Raw genomic sequence first — 12579 nt, forward strand, 5'->3', positions numbered from 1 at the left:
ATATATATATATATATATATATATATATATATATATACTGTATGTTGAGAGCACTACACACTTGGTGATAGCTGAAAGTATAATCAAATTTGCTAGCTAAAATATATTAAGGGGTAATGCATTGCTGGTAATATGGGCTTTTAATCAAAGCTGGCTGTCTATATAGTAGATAGGCAAACTTTCTTTTGCTACATGATGAAAAAACGGAGCAAAGTGAATTAAAATGATGCATTCCTGTCAAATAAACAGATCTGGGTGCAGATAAATCTGTGGGCATGGATTCCATGTGGGCCTAGTACAGTATTGCGTTCTTTAAAACATTAATGTTCTTTACAAAATTGTTTACTGTGTATTGTATTCTAGCTGTGATTTATATTCTTTAGTCATCACTTTAATATGACCACAATATAACTGATCTATGCTGCCCTCACAGCCTCAACTAGAGATCATCCAGCGGGATCTGGGATCTTTTGCTTCCATATCCTGTATCCATATCTTCAAACCCTGCACCACTAAAAGAGAAGACATCAGCTTTGAGTCCCACAGCTCTATACATCATGAGCCGCTTTTGGTTTCTATCGTGAGCTAACCAACAGACAACTGTATCTGTGTCACCTGGAAGAGCATCATAGAAGGTACATGTTCATACCACAAACTACTCAAGCTATTGTTTCTTTTAATATATATGGGGGTTTTGTAGTAATAGATTTCATTGGCAAGCATTTCTAAAGCATTATTTTATTTCGTAAATCACCAACTTAAATTATTTCTATATATTCAGACAAGACAGTAAATTGAACAATTGTTGTGTGATGTGAAATTTGAAAGTGAGTGAGCTATCTGGATTTGCTCTTTCCACCAGAGAGCATTTGACATTTATTAACCATTATTACCTCCATTTTCTTGTGTTTATAAAAAAAAACCTTACTGACACTGATGCCTGTCCTTTTGATGACACCCTGTGGATTGGTTTGCCATTTTCATGTAGTCAACAAAAATATGCTCCAATACAAGTTCTCATATTCAAAATAATGAGTGATCAGGTCACTACTTACAAAGCTTGTGAAAAATATTTTTTTGCAAAAACAAAAAAAAGAAAACTACACTTAAATCCACCATAGTATTTTGAGACATGTTTCGTTAAAATTCACACACCATCTGACACAGGGTTCTGTGTTTAGGTTGTGTTTGGATGGTGTTTCATCAAAAGAACACAAAACAGAAGAGACCTGTGTTTTACGCTGTGTAAATTGGCTTAGTTATGAAAAAAATGGAAGAAAATGACATTTTAAAAATACATCAAGGTCACTTAAGGGTCACCGTCACGGACTGCTGAATAAGGTGTATCAGTGTCTTGAGCAGAAACACTTTATGAGTAAACATGGAAAGAAGATAACAAATATATATAATATAATTCATATATTATATTATAATCATATTTTTCTTTGAAAGTTCAGGGTTTTTTTTCTTATTGTTTGAGTGCAGTAATGCTTTTTATTGTTTTGAAATTCGGAAAATGACATCACCGTTTTAGAATTCATGCATGTAAGAGAATGTTTATACGTGAGAAATGAGCGGCGTGATTTGACTGTAAGATGAGATTCCGTGTGTGGTGCGAAAAGAAGGTACAGTTCCCTCTCTCCTGGCAGAGGGTGTGAAACAAACGCACGCGGGGGATGCATGAGGTGGTATGTGGCAGACTGCTGGTCTCTTAGCAACAGCACACGTACAGGAGAGATGAGAGATGAATTCTCTCTTCAAAGTGATATATCTTGCATATACCGATATGATGATATCATCTTTAAAAAGAGATATAATTCTGATAGTAAAGAGGGATTTCCTTGTCTAAACTCAGATCACTCACAGCTGCTAAACAGCTGACCTAACCTAACCCCAATATTATGAGAACAGCAACTGTGAAATTTTAATCAAAGACAAAAGATACTCCATGTTTGAATGATATTGTGACACTAAACATTCTTGATCCCTGTGTAGTGATGTTGTAAAAAGGATAGTTCACACAAAAATTAAAATCCTGTCATCATTAGCTTGCCTTCATGTCATTGCAGTCCTGTATGACTTTCTTTCATCTGTGGAACATAAAAGAAGACATTTTGAAGAAAAACTGTTTTGGTTACCATTGACTTTCACTGTATGAAGACATTTCTCAAAATATCATCAGTTATGTTCCACAGAAGAAAAAAAGTCATACAGGTTTGGAATGACATGATGAGTAAACGATGACAGGATTTTTATTTTTGGGTGAACTAAAGAGTGTGCCAGTGAAAGGAACTCTTTAGTCTCTGGAATCATCCACTAGGCTGAATTGTTATTGTACACATTTCATTTTATAATGATAGAATAATTATTCTTCCTATTAATCAGCGTGGAAAGAAATTGAGAAACAGGATAATGTAGTTTTGATTTAATGCTTTGATTTGCAGATGAGTAATGATCAAATTACCCACAAAAATAGGTCAGACGATGAAATATGCGCACACAAAATTTCATGACCTATTTACTCGCACCTCCAGACAATTAAAGAACACTCACACACACACACACACCACACATTTTTCCATACAGAGAGCACATTCTCCCTTTTTCATTAGCTTCTCCTTAAATAGAGCAAATATCACAGAATATCATTCGTGGTTCTCAATTATCCTCTGCAGTGTCTTCAGCAGCTCCTCCTAGACATTAGTGTGTTCCAGTTCATCCAATACTGTCCCTCTTCCTCCCCCATCTGCTCCTCAGGAGGTGAGAATGGGTTTGAGAAGTCCCCCTGGGGACTGGATAAGCTACCTCCCTCTCTCTCTGATCTTTTGCGCTCGCTCGCTCTCCCTCTGTCTCTCACTTTGTGGCAGATGGCTGTTTTCAGTAAGAGCACCAGATCAAGACTCAAACAAATGCTCATAACAAAGCTAACTCCCTCTCTCTCTGATCTTTTGCGCTCGCTCGCTCTCCCTCTGTCTCTCACTTTGTGGCAGATGGCTGTTTTCAGTAAGAGCACCAGATCAAGACTCAAACAAATGCTCATAACAACCGTGAGTCCCCTAAGTCTCCTTCTCTATTCATTTCCATTTGACTAGGAAGCTGTTGATTCGATTTTTTGGAGGGCACTTTTTTTTTTAGTACTCCCCATGAACACATCAATGTGATTTCCTGGCCTAGTGGGAGGTGTGTCTTTGCTCTGATCTGTAACATCAGTAGTTCTGATTGTGAGATGTGAAGATACACATTTGTGTGAACAATTCAAATCACATTAAACATAATGCAAATAATCCATGTAATTTTGGAAACAGAAACAGTACCATACTACAGTATGAAAACTACGAGAAACCAAGGTCTTTTCATGACTTGTTTAGCAGTGTAACTCAAGTGTGATGCAGGGCCCACAGGGGTGCTGTTTGGGTGCCTGTGGAAAATTTGAGGAAAAAAAATATTTAACAAAGTTCTGAACTTAAATATGAATATGTTTAACAGTAATTAAAGGGATAGTTCACCTAAAAATGAAAGTTCGGTCATAATTTACTTACTGTCTACTAACTTGTTTCAGACCTGTATGAGTTTCTTTCTTCTGTAGAGCATAAAAGAAGATATTTTGAAGAATGTTTGTGGAAAAAATACTATGGAAGTCAATGGAGACCAGAAACTGTTTCTTCAAAATATCTTCAGCACTAGAAAGAAACTCATCCAGGTTTGGAACAACCTGATGGTTAGTAAATGATGACAAAATGGTTATTTTTTGGTGTGAATTATTCCTTTAAGCAATAAATATTTTACCTTGTTTACTGAACTTTATGATGTTGCTGTTTTATTTCTCTTTTTCACTTTCTATTCATAAAGCATTAGATTAATTCTATTGACAGCCCTAACAATAGCATATATATATATATATATATATATATATATACACAGTATATACTGTACATATATTTGCTTCATTTAGTTCTAAAGGTGTATGAATAATGTGTAAAATATTAATGTGTAATTATTGTACTCTGGTACATCAAAAAGAAAAACTTTGCTTTATTAAATGGTTAAAATTGATATATTCTCTACATTGAAAGTATTTTTTTTTTTATTCTGCAGCCTGCAACATGCATAGTTTGTTCGCAATTCCTTTAGTTAAAGATGTATAAATAGCCATAAATGACCAAAAATAAATAAATCACAAAAAGAACATTCCTCCTGAGTCCTGACAGACCAGGGAAATTTCACAGAAACCATACGACAAGACACAAACACTCAATAAGACACACAGTCACCCTGCTTGAAGTGACAAACTGACGAGGTGAGAAAGAAAGAGGGATCGGAGGGATGGAGATTGCGTGAGGTGAGAAATTTGGTGATCTGTAGATTAAGCCTGAGAACATACATCTATTTATTCTATCGCTTTATTGCTCGCTATCTCTGACGTTCCTTCTCTCTCTTTGAAGGAGTTATTTTGAGGAGATGGAGAGAAAATGAGCAGTGTCAGAGAGAGGATGGTGGGAAACTGGAGCTCAGGAAATTTGTTCCATCTAATCCCCGTAACTGGAGTTATCTGTCAAGGAAAATTCCCTCTCTGTCACTCACTCCCTTCTTGATACACACACACAATCGCACAGACACATTTCTTGTCACGGATTGCTGCCATGAGGCATGACGTTTGGCACCTCTCGTTCCAGAGCAACTTGTCATGGTCTGAGCGTGAAATTGAAGGGATGTATTACTGATTTTATGTTGCTCAGTTAACTTCCCCTGGCTGCCATGCTCATGTAGCGCTCCTAGCAATGCTAATAAGCTAAACAACAGTTTGTGTTTGCCTTCTGACTAAACAGATTACAACTGGCTCTACTAGTCACCTCGTGAATCAAAAGGTGCTCCATAGCTCCTTGTGAAATTTTTTTGTTTGTCAAAGTATTTTTTCCCAGTGAGAAGTAGGAAGACATGCTATTGATTTTTTGTTACAAGTACATTATTAGCCTTAGCACCATTATATGGATATCAGAATTTAACAATGTACTATTACAAATGAAATAATAGTGCTTAATAATAATACTTAAAGGAATGGTTCACCCAAAAATGAAAATGTTGTCATCATTTACGCACCCTCATGGAAGTCAATGGGGACCATCAACTGTTTGATTATTACCAGCATTTTTCAAAATATCTTCTTTTGTGTTCAACATAAGAAAGAAACTTATACAGGCGTGTATATCCATACGATCTCAGTGAATGAATGTTTTCTGAAGTTAAACAACAGGTGTGCTAGAAAAATACTAATATTGATAACCTTTTAAACTATAAACCATCAGATTCTGCCAACTGTCATACCCGCCTGATCGTGAAGTGCTACATAAGCATGTAGTGAAGCTTACACAAAAAGTGATGGTGAAGCACAGAGGACTGAACTCATGAACTCTTTAAGTGTGAACTCATGAACTCGTAAAAGACGCATTTTGTGTGCTTTTTGAAGCATCAACTATTTGGTTACTATCCACTTGCATAACATGGACTCATAGAGAGGGTAAACATCTTTCTTTGTATTCATCTGTAGAAAGAAAGTCATACATAACTGGGATAGCATAAAGGTAAAAAAATAATGAGAGAATTATCATTTTGGGTATCCCTTAAGTGTAATGTTGCGAAAGACAACTCATGCATTGTAATGGACAAAATCATTTTGAAGTTCTTAAATGCAGCTGTAAATGGTAGTTTAGGAGGAGCTTGTTCATCTTGTCCTGCCAATCACAGCACAAGCACATATACAGTAAGTGGCTGCTTACTTCACCCGTGACAATTTGTCTACACCCTTGTACCACCCAAATCCACCTTCATTTTTAGCTTGAAGTAGACCAGGGGGGAACTTAAGAGCTTGACTTTTGCTTTTGCTCGAGTCCCTACTTTGTGGACAAATGTTTACGCTTCCAATTCCAAAATGTGGGCATGAGAGTTTGTGTTTAGAAGCAATGTCCAATCTTAAAATTACCACCATTCTGCTTTTTCACACCCTTAAAGCAGGGCATCAAAGACGTCAGGCTCTTAAGAAGCTTACTAAAAAGCTTCAGATAGGCATTGTTTTTTTCTGATGGATTTGACCAACAGATATTTACTGATATAAATTGATAATATGATGAATCATTATGACAATCATGTCATTATTGTCAGCGTTGCTCACAGATCAAAATTGGATCAGGGTGAATAAACCCTGAGTTCAACAGCTAGAATGATATCGCTGTATAAACACCTGCTTCAGTGGAATGGCTCAATTAAGACCTCAGACCAGGCAGCCTCGATGTCTGAGGAGCTTTAAAGTGACTGCTACTGAAGTTTAGAAAGGAGTCTTTCATCATAATAGCATTTCAGTCACCATGAGTTTAGTCTTCACGGCTGAGTCCGCTTGAGGAGGGGTTTGAGCAACCTGTTTTCTTCAGATGCTCATTTCAAGCAGCACTGAGTCACAGGAGGAGAGAGAGAAAGAGAGAAAGCTCGTCTCCACATGACCCGTGTGAAAGTCATAGAGCAGCCTTTTGCACTTTAAAAGGGGCGATTCAATTTCACATCTGAATGAACACCTTCAAATCAATTACACAAGAAGACCCAACTGTATAATAACTAAATATAGCTATTATTGTCCCAAGTGCTCATCTTCCAGAGACTAGATACAGGCATTCATTGTGGCAAGCGATGAGAGAGGGCCAGAATGAATGTTATGGAAACAGATTAAACCACTCAGTGCCAGAATGATCAGGACGGGTGGGGGGAACTGTTGGGAACAGGAAGATAGACCCAGTCCATATGGTGCCTGCAGAGAGAGAGCAAGATAGAGAGAGTTATACAGACACAGAGCAAAACAGAATGGTAATTTGTGTTTAAAAACAAATATTTACACTGCAAATAATGTAAAGTGGAATAGCTAACAAAATCAGTCTCTTACTCTGTAAAATGTCTCTCCTCGGAGATTCTGAGTAATGACTATGATTATGTGCAGAGGTGTGAAATTACCACAATTGTTGTGGCAAAACTAAAACCTGTGTGTATTATGGCGCTTTTCCACTGCATGGTACGGCACGGTACGGCTCGGTACGGTTCACTTTTGGGGGGTTTTCCACTGGGTACAGTACCTGGTACCTGGTACTTTTTTTAGTACCACCTCGGTTGAGGTTCCAAGTGAACCGTACCATTATCAAAATGTGACGTGTAAACTTTGCTGATCACGGATTGGCCGGAGAGAATAGTCACTACCTGCGTCACTGAACTTGCGAAACGAGGGGGTGCATAATCTGGCAGGGGTGCAGAATTCGGCACACCGGTCCACATGTCACCAGAGAATAAAAAAGATGTCTTCGTGAGGGTGATGGAAAATTTTGATTTTTGTTTAAAGATAACAAGGCCACATGAATTAAAAACGTAATAATGTTGTGCACAGCTAAATTGTTTATAATAAACATGGTCACTTTAAAACAGCTAGAAATAGCTGTCTGATCATGAAAAACCAAGTACTGAGATGCGTACAAAATGCTATTCAGACAACTGTGAATCTTGTTGTTCAGTTCACATATGTAAAGTTCACTCCTTACAAACGTTTGATGTCAGAATTTACATGGCCTGTTTACACCAACACAAACGTTCGGTTTAAATGATATTATAGCCAGCCTGTAGCCAGCTGTAAGAAGTGACCATGTTTCAAAGAAGCCAAATTAAATCATACAAATAGTCAGGGTTTAAATTGGGCCAGCGCCGTGTGTCCGAAACCACTCCCTATCCACTATATAGTGCACTATATCGGGTGTCAGCCATTTTGTAGTGCTGTCTGAATTCTGAGTGAACTGCTTCATTCCCTACATTCGTTCACTACTTTTTACCCACAATGCATTCTGATTTCAAGTGTACAACCGATGTACACTCGCTGAAGCACTATTTCCCACAATCCAATGCGGATTAGCGACAAGCTGGAAGAGAGAGCGGGAGCGAGTGAGTTTGAATGAGAGATGGCATTTACATCTTTCTTATTTTTCTGCTTTAACGTTTATTTCATACATTATTTATATTAAAATATATTATGTAGGCAATAACTCAGTTTAATATTTTACTAATTTACTGAGGTGACATCATTGTTAACTTACAAAAATTGATAATTTGGTGGATAATTAAAAAATGTTCGTTAATCACCTGTAGGTAGCGTATTCATTCTTCATTCTGATTAACGGTCGCCTGAGGGCGCTACGACCATTATCTTATCTGAGCTCAAAATGCTGCTCGGGGCTCGGGAAAGATACTAAATACATGAAATTATGAACGTGTTAATGTGTGTTTATTTTTGTTTTCAGTATTTTAATAGTATGATTATGAACATAAAAGCATTACAAAACAAATTAATCTACCATCAATTAAACCTATGCATAATTACAATAAAGTATTTGAGTGTTATTGCTATTAATAATATTTACATGCAATATAAAAGTACATATGTGACGAAGATGTTTTTGCAACAGCTCCAAGTCTCACGCGCAGTGTATACGTCACCGTCCGAATCCGTTCACTTATTTAACTCCTTTCTGATATAGTGCACTCAACTGCCATACACTATGTAGGGATTAGTGAACAATTGAGCGATTTCGGACACATCTGAAGCCTCACTTTCTGTCCAATCACGTGCACGTGTCGGAATGTTCGAACCCCCAGATCTTACTTTTATGTAAGTTTTCATTCAGACTTATTCAATTAAATACCCAGTCATACAAGTAATATGAAGAATAAAAATTATTTCAGGAAAAAATAAAAGTATTTGCCATATGCAATTCATGTGTGCATTATTCTTCTATTACATTTACATCATATTGATTTTCGTACTGGCATTTAATGCCACAGTTTAATGGGTAAATTATTTTATCAGAGATCAACTGAACAAACACACACACACACTGTTAGGCTTTTGTGCTCGCAACACGAGTTGATGGAATTTGTGCTCGCTGCTTTGTCCGACGGACCGTTTTTCACAGGCTTTTGGCTGCTACATTTCTAATTAACCATAAGAAATAAGTGATAATAACTTATGGAAATAACCATAAGTGCTGTTTTTGACACTCTCGAAGCTTTGAATCTTTTCCCAAAACAGTCAGAGGAAAGCCTCAGTGCTTCATCACTAGCGCAATCTGATAGGTAGCATTTTTCGCTATTGATTTGTGCTACCTATCGTACGGTGGCCGAGCAGTGCAAAGCAAATCACAATTCTGAAAACAAAATAACAAATTACAAACGCAAATGCAAGTCTAAAAAACAAAATAACAATTCAGAAAGCACAACAATTCAGAAAACATTATAACAAGTCAGAAAACACAATGACAAATTCGAAAACAAAGTAAGTCAGAAAACACAACGACAAATCCGAAAACAAATGAACAAATCAGAAAACACAACGACAAATCAGACAAACCGGAAAAGGTAGGTATAGTTTGAGACAGTGCCATTGGTTTGGGATTACTCACGGCTGACTGGACGAGACATCTGTCAATCAACGTATACATGACGAACCAGCCGAAGAACAGCAGAGTCGTAGAAAGCTCGGAGATGGTATTAAAGTAGCTCAGTTTAAATGTATTGTATGAGTTGCCCTTACTATGGAATAAAAAATACAGGATGTCTATTTACATTTAGTTAAAAGTGGCTGTAAATCACCAGCTCCAGTGGTGCAGATGGATAAGTGCGTGTCATTGGCTTTTTGATGCGATGACTCGGGTTCGATCCCGTCTTTTGCCAAACTTTTTTTTCCTCCCTTTTCAAATCTCGTATCACATCGTAAAGCACATTTTATGGAGGACTGTTTACTGATCCTGGGAGAGTAACGTTAAGACTAAAATGCCGGCAGTTCTGACTCACAGTCTGTAAGTACGTTTTCATTTAAAGGATTCGCCACTGATGATTCAAACGCGAGTTTTGGGCAGTAGAGTAGCACTTGTTGTTTGTCATTTCTCTGATCACAAATGCAGACAGGGTTTTATGTTTACGCAGCGCGATGCAATGCAACGCAACGCATAAAAAGACAGTACAAGTCATTATAATCATTGATGTCAGAATTTACATGGCCTGTTTACACCAACACAAACGTTCGGTTTAAATGATATTATAGCCAGCCTGTAGCCAGCTGTAAGAAGTGACCATGTTTCAAAGAAGCCAAATTAAATCATACAAATAGTCAGGGTTTAAATTGGGCCAGCGCCGTGTGTCCGAAACCACTCCCTATCCACTATATAGTGCACTATATCGGGTGTCAGCCATTTTGTAGTGCTGGCCGAATTCTGAGTGAACAACTTTATTCCCTACATTCGTCCTCTACTTTTTACCCACAATGCATTCTGATTTCGAGTGTACATCCGATGTACACTCGCTGAAACACTATTTCCCACAATCCAATGCGGAGAACCGGCTCGCTGAAGCACTATTTCCCACAATCCAATGCGGATTAGCGACAAGCTGGAAGAGAGAGCGGGAGCGAGTGAGTTTGAATGAGAGATGGCATTTACATCTTTCTTATTTTTCTGCTTTAACGTTTATTTCATACATTATTTATATTAAAATATATTATGTAGGCAATAACTCAGTTTAATATTTTACTAATTTACTGAGGTGACATCATTGTTAACTTACAAAAATTGATAATTTGGTGGATAATTAAAAAATGTTCGTTAATCACCTGTAGGTAGCGTATTCATTCTGATGTAAAATTAACGGTCGCCTGAGGGCGCTACGACCATTATCTTATCTGAGCTCAAAATGCTGCTCGGGAGAGTTTCAAGATACTAAATACATGAAATTATGAACGTGTTAATGTGTGTTTATTTTTGTTTTCAGTATTTTAATAGTATGATTATGAACATAAAAGCATTACAAAACAAATTAATCTACCATCAATTAAACCTATGCATAATTACAATAAAGTATTTGAGTGTTATTGCTATTAATAATATTTACATGCAATATAAAAGTACATATGTGACGAAGATGTTTTTGCAACAGCTCCAAGTCTCACGCGCAGTCTATACGTCACCGTCCGAATCCGTTAACTTCATTTCGTTCACTCCTTTACGATATCCACCTTTTTCTTGTCATAAAAATGGGCGCGGCCATTTGTAAATTCTATGGGTCTGGCTTCCGGTCTCATTTGCGTCCACTCCGTCCAGCCTATAGCGGCTAATGAACCGGAAGTCTCACCCATAGGCTTACTTCCGCGTTGAAGAAAAAGGTGGATAGTCCACTCAACTGCCATACACTATATAGGGATTAGTGAATGAGTGAACGAGTGAGCGATTTCGGACATAGCACAGGGCTCGACATTAACGCTTCATTAACCCCAGACAAGCAACATGATTAAAACATCAGTAACCAAAATGCAAGTATTATTCTGATTTTATTATATTTAGAGTAAGTGGCGAATAGTGGATATAGGCTATAGCTACTGTATATAATGCATCTATTGACGGAATAAGGTTGTGCTGCTGAGGCGAGGCTCATATAGCCTCTCCAGGAGAAATCAAAACGCGCACCACTAAAAAACTCAGCATCCTGAGGTAAAAATTCAAAATGGAAAGTTTTTATATTTAAAATACAGTTAGTTAGGCAACATCACACAACGTTTTCACCATCACGACTGTTTAATATTTCTATAAACAGTTCAATAAGCAAATACAATAATATTAGGTCACTTACATTTTAGGCGGAAACAGCGCATCTCACAGCAACCAGCCGATAATTGCTGATTGATTCCGTGTTTTGAACGAATCGGTTGAGTCAAAGTTTCTTTAGCCCATGCATAAACATCTGATGAATCTGCCGTTTGAACGAATCGCTTGAATGAACGACTCAATGACTCACTCATTTAACGCTCACTACTGGCATTTTAATTTCGTTGAAAAGTATAATTTCCACCATCATTTCTTGTTTGTATATTCAAAAATATTTAAAATAATCTCATAATATGATTTAATGCAGTTGTATTTTTCAGTGTAAACGATTTAATTTGATAACGTATACATTATTATAATTTAATTTATAGATCAAATGTAAGAATTTGAAATGGAAGTATTAATGAGATTAGTGGGAAAATGCCCTCTATAAAGGTAAAAATGCCCTTGGATAAAATATAATTTTATAAATAAGATAAATAAGATTTATATGGCACAGCTGATAGAAAACTGGTGAGAATATTGCTTAAGAATAAATCATATTTGCAAAAAAACAAAACACACACATATATATATATATATATGTATATGTGTGTGTGTGTGTGTGTGTGTGTGTGTGTGTGTGTGTGTGTGTGTGTAAGCTCGATACCATAGAGCCCCCCCCCACACACACACACACCTAACAAATCCCAATATGCATAAAGGCCCAAATGTAAGAAAGAAGGCATAACTTTTATTCTCGCTGTAGTATTGTTGTTGCCGCCGCCTCCATGTTCCATGTCCGCTGTGTTTCGTTGTGAAAACGAAACTACTTTGTTTGGCCTTCCAAAAGAGGACAATATCCGCTTCGTCATGCCTGGAGCTGATCCATGCTGGTCGCTGAGGAAATACATCAACTTCGCGCTGTGGA

The sequence above is a fragment of the Sinocyclocheilus anshuiensis genome, unplaced genomic scaffold (assembly GCF_001515605.1).
Source record: "Sinocyclocheilus anshuiensis isolate Anshui unplaced genomic scaffold, SAMN03320099.WGS_v1.1 scaffold1677, whole genome shotgun sequence".
Taxonomy (NCBI): domain Eukaryota; kingdom Metazoa; phylum Chordata; class Actinopteri; order Cypriniformes; family Cyprinidae; genus Sinocyclocheilus; species Sinocyclocheilus anshuiensis.